Below are 12,087 nucleotides of genomic sequence, written 5' to 3'. Positions count from 1 at the left end.
TATATATATATATATATATATATATATATATACACACACCAACACACACACATGCTGAGTGGCCTGGAGTGAGATTATAACCCCTTCCTATCTAGTCTAGCACACTATAGATCACAGTACTTATCACACACACCACGTCTTACATCAAACACTAGCATGGTAGCCAGTAATCTTAAGGTATATGACATCAGCAGGTGTTGAAGAAGAGGGCAGTTTGGAGGGCGGGACTAACTTACAGGTCCAAAAAGTGCAGTACAATTGCAGTTTCTTACTCAAATGAGGGATTCTCAGCTGTTTTGCAGGGAGATGCACACATGCACACCAACACACACACACACACACACACACACACACACACACACACACACACACACACACACACACACACACACACACACACACACACACACACACACACACACACACACACACACACAGGTAAGGTGAGGACTCCTACCTATCTAGTCTAACACACTGTAGATCACAGAATATATTACACACAGCATGGCTTAAGTCTATTTTATACATGATTGCAGGCAAACTATGTGTGTATTACATAAATTAGGCTTGTGTTGAACAGCATCTGTGGCCTGCAGAGTGATAATGCTTCTTTCTGTCATCTGCATCTAGTAGCCTAGCAGTCAGATACATGTCATTTATCCTAGCTATGTGGCTACAGTTGCCATTTTGGCCATATGTGGCTGTTTGCATTTGGATGGGCAAGCCTGTTGTCAGGATCAATGTGCACTGTCAATGCGTACATAGACAAAATTATACATTACACCACCTGTTCATCTGTAGGTGTATGTGTGGTAATATCTAGCAGGCACAGGGGTCTGTAAGTAAGTGCATTATCTACTGTTGAGCCCTTACTTTGGATATTTTAAGCATATATGTGTGTGTGTGTATATATATATATATATATATATATATATATATATATATATATATATATATATATATAGGTCTACTTCACATGACTGAAAACTCAAAATACTGAATTTCATTTGATTGAGACCACAATACCTAATTTTCAAAATACTGAAAACTCATTTGATTGAGTCCCATTATACTGAAAGCTTGCATTGCTGAATTGCAAAATAGTGAATTTTAAGCCATAGATGTGATGTGGGTTTCCTTTCACCTATGATGTACTTGTGATAAAAAAATTACTGTAACTTAAAGTGCCGACTGTCAGAATACCAACAGTAGCATAGAAAGTAGTGTTGTAGTGTTTCTAAATGTGGGTATGTCTCTTTACTTTTTTATGGAAGGTAGCTGAAGTAATATGGCAGGCATTCTGTGCACTCCTGGCAGTAGTGGCAGTGTGTAGAGTACAGTAAGATAAGTAAAAGGTATATGCCCTTGTCCCCACTGTAGTGCGATCCTAGAGTTAGTATATATAGTTTGGGGGGGAGACCCCACCTAGTTTGGTTTTATATCGTTCTGTGTGGATAAGTAAGTACTTTTTAATTTTGGAAAATGTTAGTTGTTGGTGTTCTAAGTGTTCATGTCTATGGCTTAAAATTCAGTATTTTGAAATTCAGCATTCAGTGTAATGACACTCAGTCAAATGAGTTTTCAGTATTTTGAAAATTAGGTATTGTGGTCTCAGTCAAATGATCTTCAGTATTTTGAGATTTCAGTCATGTGAAGTATATATATATATATATATATATATATATATATATATATATATACATATATATAGTGTGTGTGTGCGTGTCTGTGTGTGTGTGTCTGTGTGTGTGTGTGTGTGTGTGTGTGTGTGTGTGTGTGTGTGTGTGTGTGTGTGTGTGTGTGTGTGTGTGTGTGTGTGTATGTGTGTGTAATAGTGTGATAGTGCAGCATGGCTTATATTATACAAAGGTCAAAAATAATAATTGAATACATCCGGTTTTAAGGACTTGCTGCCTACGTCATCACTGTCCCTATGTGGTCTTTCCACATGAACATGCTCAGTCAGGCAGCACACCATGCAAACACATGCCCCTAAGCTTAAAAGAGCCTAGAAGTGACAGGGCACACCCCCCTGATGTCAGCTACATCCTGTGTGTTGCTTGTCTGGTCAGGACAAAACAGACAAACGGTTATGTGTTCAGTTCAAGCAGCTTTATTATGTATGAACACATCTGGACTGAGGCTTAGTTAACTTAAATTTAAATAAACTTATAAACAGACTATCACACTCATTCATGCTCACACTCTGGCTGTACTCTCAAAATGGCACTGCTGTCTGCATGTGCTCACTATTTATATGCATGTGCCTATACTTGGGAATGCTTCTTAAAGTTATAACACACGCTCTGTTCTACATCCTCCATCTTTGAGAAATAGCTCATACATTAATGACAACATTGATTGATACACAACTGTACAGAAGTGATCATTTGACAAGCTAAATACACATAAAACAATCATGTCCAGGTTGCTGTGTATTTCATACTGGGTCTAGAAATACAACCCGATCATGTGACATCAAATTAGAACTAGGTCTAGCAACGGGGACTCTCTTTACTGAATGTTCAGCTTTGGGGTCATCTGGGACATCATCAGGAATGGGAGTAGGTACTGAGATATGTTCTTCAACAGGAACGTTGTCTGGATTGCTCTGAGATCTAGATTCTGTATCACAGATACGATTTTGCGATATCGATTCTGGCACAGGAAGAAGATGCCTGCTGTTTCTCCTGTATGCTGTAACCTCAGATTCCACTAAACAGGATCTCGGCTCAGCACATATACCTGTCACTTGACCAGTTTGATCAAAGCCTTTCACTGTTTGCATCCTCACTGTCTGTTCTTTTTCCGAAATCTGCACATTTGTCATAGCAGGACTTCTGAAAAGATCGCTTTCTAAACAATTGACTTAGATTGCTCTGTTGTTTTTAGCATTAGGCACCAACAAGCTGGAACTGATAGGTAAGATGGTTCTGGTTTGCCTAGACAGAAGTCTCTGAGCAGGTGAGTCACGTTGTCACAGGGTATATTCCTGAAATTGAGTAAATTCAAACAGATATCGGTATTGTCATGCTTTGACCTCTCAAGCAATTGCTTTGGACTCTGTACTGCATATTCAGCCAGGCCATTTGACTGTGGGTATCCCACACTGCTAGTAACATGGCTAACATCCCACTTTTTTGCAAATTTCTGAAATAATTGACTGGTAAACTGGGTACCCTTGTCAGAGATAACTCTATGTGGACTACCATGCACTGAGAAATGATGTTTCAACTTAGTACTAAGAGTACTAGATGTTAGGTTAGGTAGCAAATCAATTTCAAACCAGTTTGAGTAAGAGTCCACCAACACTAAGTAATGCTGATTGTTCCACTCAAATATGTCAGTGGCTACTGTTGACCAAGGTATTTCAGGAATTTGGCTTAGATGAAGTGGCTCTTTTTGTGAATGCAGCTTAGTACTGTTGCATACTGAGCAAGATGAAAGCACTTTATCAATGTCTTTTGACAGAGAAGAACAAAATACTAGTCCATTCGCCCTTTTTTGGCAGCTTTGGAACCTGGGCAGTCACGATGCAAAATCTGAATACACTCATGTTTTAAGGAAGTAGGAACAACAACTTTATGACCTTTGAAAATAATGCCATCTTCCATCAACATTTCATCTCGGTAAGGAAAATAACTTTGCACATCTGTTGGTACACAAGGTTGCTTTGACGGACATCTGACATTAATGAAGTGGTTGAGCTTTCGCAAAACTGGATCAGTTATTGTATGATCTCTCAGCTCATCTAGTCTCGTGGTAGAAAAATTATGCCCTTACATAACAACAAAGTCAAAATTCTCTGCATCCAGCTGTTCTGTGCTATTTCTGGGTGATCTAGATACGGTATCAGCCAGATAAAGAAGTTTGCCTCTTATGTAGACCATGTTGATGTTGTATTTTTGTAATCTGAGCATCATTCTTTGTAGTCTTGCTGGAGCTCTATGCATAGGCTTCTTTAAAATAGTAACTAGAGGTTGATGATCAGTCTTAATCTGGATAGCTCGGCCATAAATATAATCATGGAACTTCGAACATGCAAACAAAATTGCCAATAGTTTTTTTTTCAATCTGAGCATACTGCACTTCAGTTTGGGAAAGACCTCTAGATGCATAGGCATCAGGTCTGCCCTCCTGACGAATAACTGCACCAACACCAAACTTTGAAGCATCACAAGAAAGAATTACTGGCTTATGGACATCATAGTATCTCAATGTAGGTGGGCTGGCAATTTTCTATTTGAGTTTATCAAATTCTCTCTGGTGCTGTTCTAACCATGACTAGCCAACATTGTTGCATGTCAGCTCTCTCAAAGGTGGTGACAATTCACTGAAGTCAGGTATAAACTTGCCCAAATAATTAACCATACTAAAGAAATGCTGTAGGGCTTGGACATTGTCTGGAGCTGGCATCTCAAGAATGGCTGCTTGTTTGGATGGGTCAGATTGTAAGCCAGTACTAGTGAATAGATGACCTACATATGTGACTTCTGGTAGTCTGAATTTACACTTCAGAGGATTGAGCTTCAAGTTCACTTCACGTGCTCTGCCCAGAACTTCCCTGAGGTTTTTGTCATGTTTTGCTTCTCCATTGCCTCCAACCAGTAAATCATCCACAATTATGGCACATGATGGATAACCCAAAAAAAATTTGCTCCATTGCACACTGAAAGACTTCACTTGCAGAATTTATACCAAAAGGCATCCTGAGAAATCTGTATCTGCCAAATGGAGTACCGAATGTAGTCAGTAGTGAAGATTTGCAATCAAGCATCATCTGCCAAAATGAACTCTTTGCATCCAAGACAAAAACAGTGGCATTTGTCAACAGGGTAGCAACTTCCTCGACTGTACACATAGGATGATGAGGTCTCTTTAATGGTTTGTTCAAGTTTCATGGATCAATGCATATTCTGATTTCATTTGAGGTCTTCTTATGAGCAGCTACCATAGAATACACCCACTCAGTTGGTTCTGTGACTAGACGAATCACACCTTGTTGCACCATCTTATCCAACTGAACCTTGACTTTGTTCTCATAGCCATCAGGACTGTCCTTGCTGGTCTGACTACTGGACTGACCTCTGGGTCTATTTTAATGCAGTGCAGAATTGGAAGTTTGCAAAACTTGTTGTCGAAAACATCAGCACACTCTGAGAAAATAGCATTGGTAAAGCTGAAACTAGGACATGTGCTTAGATAATGGACTTCTTTGGTAAAAGAAAGCAGTTTCATTGTCAAACTGTCTGAGACCTAATAATGATTGCACAAGTCATCAGACTACATAGAATTGCAAGCTGTATCTATTCCCAGCCGATTAGCATGAAAGCATTACTGAGCCTTTGGCTTGACTCTCTTCACCCCCATAAGCAACAAGCTTCACACAATTAGCCAAATTAAGTTGCTCACCAGCTCTTACTTTAGCAAATGTTTCTGATGATATAACAGTACACTTTGAACCAGTGTCCACTTTGAGCTCTGTAGGTTTACCATTAATCAGGACAGTATAAAATACTTTGTTCTGCATTAACCTTTTCATCAACCACTGATACACCATCTACAGAGAAAGTAGGGTTGCAGATTTCTGCATCATCAGCTTGCTTTTTCAAGTCGCTTTTCTTTATAACTGAATGAGGCTTGCTTGATTTGCAAAACATTTAAAAGTGGTTCCATTTTTTACACTTGTGGCATTGCTGACCAAATGCTAAGCACTTTTCTCTTTTAGGATCATGATTAGCACCACAATTATGACAGTTAACAATAAAACTTGACTTGGGTTTTTCTGACTCACCCTTGTACTGCACTGAGCATGTCCATTTAGCGACCTAGTCTTAGAACTTGCTGGAAAGTTATGGGTCCTCCCTGTGAAATCTGCAGGGGCTGCAACTGCCATGTGCTTAGGTCTGTTTCTGCTAGCCATGTGCTGTATGCTGTCTACCTTTTCTCTAGAGGCTGCCAAAACCATGCTTTTGTCATTTGCAAGCATACTTGTGTGCATCTCTGTAAGCTCATGGATTTGACAAATTTCTACAGATTTGCTCAATGTTAACTCACTGTCATGAAGCAAAACCTTCCTCAATGCAGCATTATTAACACCACACACAAGCCTGTCCTTTATTAACTCGTCTTTCAGATCACCAAATCTACATGTTTTAGTTTTATTTCCCAGGTCAGTGATATAAGCTGCAAAAGTCTCCATTGGCTTTTGGTCTCTTGTATAAAATAGGTGCCTCTCTAATGTAACATTTGTCTGGGGGTTACAAATTTCTCTAAATTTACATTTCAAGCACTCAGGTTCCTCTCTTGATTCAACCGTTACAACAAGATGGTGGTTTTCCCCCTCTCCTGCATATACTGCTGGTGCATACAAAAATGAATGCTCACTTTCAATGGCCTCAGACCCCATTGGATTAAGCAAAATAAGTGCTTTCGTATGTGCATCTTTGCCAGAAAAATCTGCTTGCATAAAAATGTTGTATTCCTGCTTAAATACTCTCCAATTATCTGCAATATTATAGTCAAATAGAAGTGGACTGGGTCTGCGAAATGACTCTGCCATATCAACACACACTACTGAAGGCCCTTGAGATTTTGTACGAACGTAAAAATACACACACACATAGAAATTTATGCCAGAACTTGCAACTATGTCCAATAGCACAACAAGTCTTTGAAACAACTGCACTTAAAAAAAATAATTCTCTGTAGCACAATAACACTCTTGAAATCACTCTACTTGGCAAAACCACCTCTTATCACTGTAAGAAACACTTGAAAATTATTACACTTTGCAAATGAACTGTATACGGCACAAGAAGCTCAGAGTAAGAAACACTCAAAAATTACTGCACTTTGCGAATGAACTGCATGCAGCACACAAAACTTTTCAAAATGGCTGCACTTTGCAAAGTAACTCTATACAGTGTAAGAAACACTTTGAAATGACAGCACTCTGCAAATAAATGTACACAGCACAAGAAAATTTTCAAAATGGCTGTATTCTGACTGCACTTTGCGAAACAACTGTACTCTGCACACAGTAAACTCTTCGGAATAAATGCACTACAATAAAACACACACTGCAAACACTTTGCACACTCTGAGATACTTCGAACAACTCTAGTTATGCTTTGAATGGCTTTGGTCAATGCAAAATAGTAGTTCATGCCAAACACAGTTGTTTACTTAAAAACATGCAGTCACCTTGCTTTTCTATACATATTTTGGCCTTTTATTGTACTCATTATGCCCATGTGACCTGATTTCATGCTCATTATACTTTTCTTGCACTCATTTTTACTTTGAACATGCTCGTTTTAGTAACTTGAGCCAGTTCTGAACCCCATATGAGCTTTTCTGATAATTGTATCAAATGTATCATCACAAATTTAAAAAAAAATTACAATCAAAAAGATGAATATCGTGGTTTTGAATATTTCGTTTAATCATCAATGCATTTTGTGTCTTTTGTTTGATTAATAATATGTCTTTGTGGAACTCATTTGATTAATAATGCATTTTGTACTTTACAAGTACTTCGTATTATTTTCTTTACCAAATAATTCAATTGTGCAAGTACTGGTTACCTGGAGTTTGTTTCTGGCCTTTTTTAATTGTTTGAGCACTGTATTCACCCAGCTTGCTCAATATGCCTTCACCATCAACTCTGCACCTCGTGGCTTGAAGAAGTTGTTTTCTTAATCCTGGTTCTGACACCATGTCGCTCATCTGGTCAGGACAAAACAGATGAACAGCTGTGGGTTCAGTTTAAACAGCTTTATTACATACAAATACATCTGAATTGAGGCTTAGTAACTTAAACTTAAATAAACTTCTAAACAGACTGACTGACAGACTCATACATGCTCACACTCTGGCTGTGTTCTCAAAATGGCACTGCTGCCTGCACATGCTCACTATTTATATGCATGTCCCTACTCTTGGAAATGCTTCTTAAAGTTACAACACAAGCTCTGTTCTACAGTGTAAACATCAACATGGTCTTAGAATCTGCACGAAGGGGATATGCAGACACAATTACTCCTTTCTGCTATTCAGTAAATCCACCTCATTTGCACACATATCTGTGCTGACAGCCTGGAAACTGCACGCTACATAGCCCTAGCACCTTAGCAACAGCAGCAATGCACCATTGTAGGGACCTGACACAAGGTCCTATAATATATTTCTGTCACATATTATAAAATTTGTTTTTTCCTATTTTTCTTTTTCTATTAACCATGTTTGTACACTGCTGTGTGTAGCCCAAGCATGTTGAGATTATTAAAAAAAAAGCTGGTTGTAGCTCTGAACACAACTAGTAATCCTCCGATAAAGCTGCAAAAGTCGCGAACAGCTTATTCTTGCATAAAAGTTCAATTTATTGCAATCCAATTTGGATTGCAATAAATTGAACTTTTATGCAAGAATAAGCTGTTTGCGACTTTTGTAGCTTTATCGGAGGATTATTATTAAAAAAAAATGAATTTAACGTATTCCCTTACTCTTTCTGACAACCACAGTAATAGTTGTACTCATATGTGTATGCAGTATAACATTTTCAGGGGATTTATGTCCACATTTCTACAGTTTTACACCCCCCTTTTGTCTGTCTAGACTGCTGTACATGGAATTTTTCAGCGTACACTATGGGCACTGACACGGGGTCTGAACAGATGCCTTTCTGCTTGTTGGGTAGCTCTACCTGCCTCTTTTGCATGAGACTCACCTACTTATGAGTTGATTTACATGCCACAGAATTTTCCCTGTTTGGCGTCTGTGTGCGCTGCTCAGCAGCACTTACTGAATCTCAATATGTTCGCACCCGTGTAAGCATTGTGGAGCGATGCCCAAACCAAAAAAAATCATGTAAGCTTTATTGAATTCCCCCTCTTGCTAGATCCCACCATATACTCAACCTCCCTTCTCAAGGAAGACTAAGCCAGTCAAGCCTGAGGTGAATTTATGAATACCATTCCAATTATCCAGGTTTGATTTGAAGGAAGATAATGCATCACAATGCTTTATCTGCAGAGATCATCTACTCCAGAGGTGAAGGAGTTGCTGAGACATAAATTTGTCTTTGCAACTTTTTTATTAATCTGCTGAAGTAGGTTTAAATCACTTGCTCTAGTATTTGTAGGATTGTTTGATTTATGAAGGTTCAAGACATTCTGGACTACTGGGTCCCTGATTGCTTGGAAGGCAAGGCATAGGTATCGTCTAGTGTAAGATCTGCTGGAGGGCTTCTGTGAAATAGGGGATTTGACAATGACTCCCAATGTGCAGTCATCCACAGACTTGGTTATCCATAGGCCATGTTGTTTATTCTGTAGGTCAGAGAAGCAAATACCAAACATGAAATGTTCCCACTGTTAAGTCCTACAGGACACCACTTGTTACCTTCATTTTCTCTGTCACTGCCCCTGCCAGCTGCAACATGTGAGTTCTGTCTTTTAGCCAATTAGCTATCCATCTTACTGTACAGAAGCTGTTTGCAACACATTTAGTTTATTATGTTAGCAAAGAGGGATGGTGTCAAATGCCATTGCCAAATCAAGGTAGAATGTGTGTATGATATGACTGCTGTCAGCATTTTGTGTTACCTTTTCAAAGAAGTTTACTAGATTCATTACAGCTACCTTTTACAAAATCAAACTGCTGTAGATTTATCCTGATGAAATTTTAATGTATATGTTAATCAAGTCTAGCATGATGTGTTTCATGGCCTTATGAATGAGACTTCTAAGGTTAATGGGCCTATAGTTTCTGGGGTCTATGCTTTATGGAATGGCAGCATTGGTGTTGTATGGCATAATTCTTGAATTGAGCCCATAGCCAGACTTACACTAAATAACTTATGGAGAGGTTTCACCAAGGCATGTTTAGTACTGTTTAACATACAACCTAGTATGTTATTAGGTCCCATAAATTAAGTGTTTTTAGTCTTAAACAGCACTTTTAGTACATGTTCTTTAGTCATGATGGGTCTTTGAATGATATGGTGATTATATGGTGTCAGACACTCATCTCAGGAGTAAAATTTGCACTAAATTTATTTGAAAATATATTTGCACTGTCCACCTGATCCAAGTAAGAAGGATCTGTAATTTTCCTTGGCTTCAAATGCTTACCTGGGTTCATAGCCTGCCTTAGTAGAGTAAAAAGTCTTTTTTTTTAATTCAAAGCTAAATTTCTAATATTTTCTTTAACTTGGGAGTCTTTAGATCTGTCACAAATGCTAATGAGTGTTTTTATTTTATTGTAGATTTTATTTATGTCAGTGGAGCACCTGAGTGGTTTGCATTTAAATTTCCCATTGTATCTGAATCTGAATGGGATTGCCAGTGCTGTACATTTATTTAAATGGGTATAAAACTCCTTTGCAAATCTGGTTATATGTGAATTTTAAGACTTCGTCATAGAATTTGAAGAAATTCATTTTAATTTTTTTTTTCATTTTTTCATTCTCATTTTTATTTATGCATTTATTTATTTATATTTTTTATTCAAGACTCTTGGAGTCTTTTACTTATTGGTTTCAGGGAGATTAGATAGCTTTACGGAATAGTTTTCTTGTTTATGGTCTGACATCGATGGAGTTATTAGTGAATCGGTACAGAATGATGCTACATTTGCAAAGTACCAGGTCAAGAATATTTCATCCTTTAGCTGGGTGTTAGCAATCTGGTCCATTGCATTTTTATTTAGTAAATCTAAAAACCTCTGTACATATCCCACATTGGAGGGGCGTGTACACCAGTCATCTAGTTAATGTCTCCCAGAATGATGGATCTCTTTTTATGCGACGTCCCTCTATGGCATTTAAGAATCTGACATAAACTTCAGGTGTCATGGAAGGCGTCCTGTAACAGCTTATACACTGATAGCTGATTTTGTTTACTAGTGTGATTTGGAGTTCAATAAGTTCCATGTCTGCGTCTCTGGGAATCTGTCTAGAAATGATTTGGTCTCTGAGTAATTTGGAAAAAGTTGCTATTGAGCCTGAAGACATGTATAAAGAGAGACTGTTTTCTGGCATTTAAAAAATGTTTCAGTGATTGCACATATATGGATGCCTTCTAAATGCAGGACCGCCTCAGGGTTGAGCAGATTGTTGTTTAGACTTCTGGCATTGAAAAGAACCACCTTAATTTGATCCTGATTTTATATTGATAATTTTTCCAAATTAGAGTGTTCATTAACTGAACTTTGTCTAGAAAAGACACTATGGGGGCATCAAGGGCTTTATCCAGTAGGTGGAAGCCTTTGAAAGAGCGGTGCTGACAATCCTTTGCAAAGCAAGTAGGGCTGTCATGCATTTATTTCAGTGCTGACACATACTGAAACCCCCTTAGACTGACAACAATGATTTACGCAGTTAATGATGCCAGTCATCTTTTGTTTGTACCTCGGCATTATTTGTGGAGAAGGGAGAATACCGATTAATATCAGGATCTTGCCTGCATTTGTGACAAAAACACAGAGCTCAGTCATGTCTCTCTGCATCTCTATCAGGATTTTTCACCCCAAATCATTCATTACCACATGCACACCTACCATATCATAGTTATATTTGTATGGTATATGGGTCCTAAGGGTCCTTGAGTTGTGTGAGATCCTAGCACCTGAAAGACAACTCAATGTTAAAATGTCTTTGTCCAGTCTAGTGAGTAGGAAATCTTTGTGTCTCACTATGAAGTCACCAGTCACTAAAACATTTTTGTTTCTGGAGTAGTCTGGTATAATATAATTAATATATTTTGTCCCATGGTGACTCTTTGTCAAAGATGAGATATGATATTATGTGACACAATGCTTGATTTTGATTTTTTTCTGAAACTTAATCCTCATGGGTCTAAAAAGCTTAGTTTTAGTTAAGAATTTCTTTACAGCAACAACATATGCCATATTGCCATTATATTATGTTTCAGAGTTGGATGCATAGTGTGGGGTAAGTTATTGCAATGCTCACAGTCTGTGCTATTTATGAGAGTGAGGCCTTCAGATCTCTTTAATATTTGCAGCTCTTGCAAACAGAGTTACCTGTATTTAGTAACAGACCATTATCTGTAATAATAAGCC

The 12,087-nt window shown here is 38.2% G+C and overlaps 1 protein-coding gene across 1 annotated transcript in view; it reads right to left on the bottom strand.

The window, feature by feature from the left end:
• LOC122804603 (cholesterol 24-hydroxylase-like) overlaps positions 1 to 12,087 on the bottom strand; it is a 515,734-nt gene that overhangs the window by 52,128 nt on the left and 451,519 nt on the right. The gene's annotated exons all lie outside the window — the stretch shown is intronic.

This window comes from Protopterus annectens, chromosome 6.part0, assembly GCF_019279795.1.
Source record: "Protopterus annectens isolate FY-2018-M chromosome 6.part0, PAN1.0, whole genome shotgun sequence".
In the NCBI taxonomy this organism is placed as follows: Eukaryota; Metazoa; Chordata; order Ceratodontiformes; family Protopteridae; genus Protopterus; species Protopterus annectens.
The sequence above is the reverse complement of the archived record's forward strand: the minus strand, read 5'-3'. Positions and strand labels throughout refer to the sequence as shown.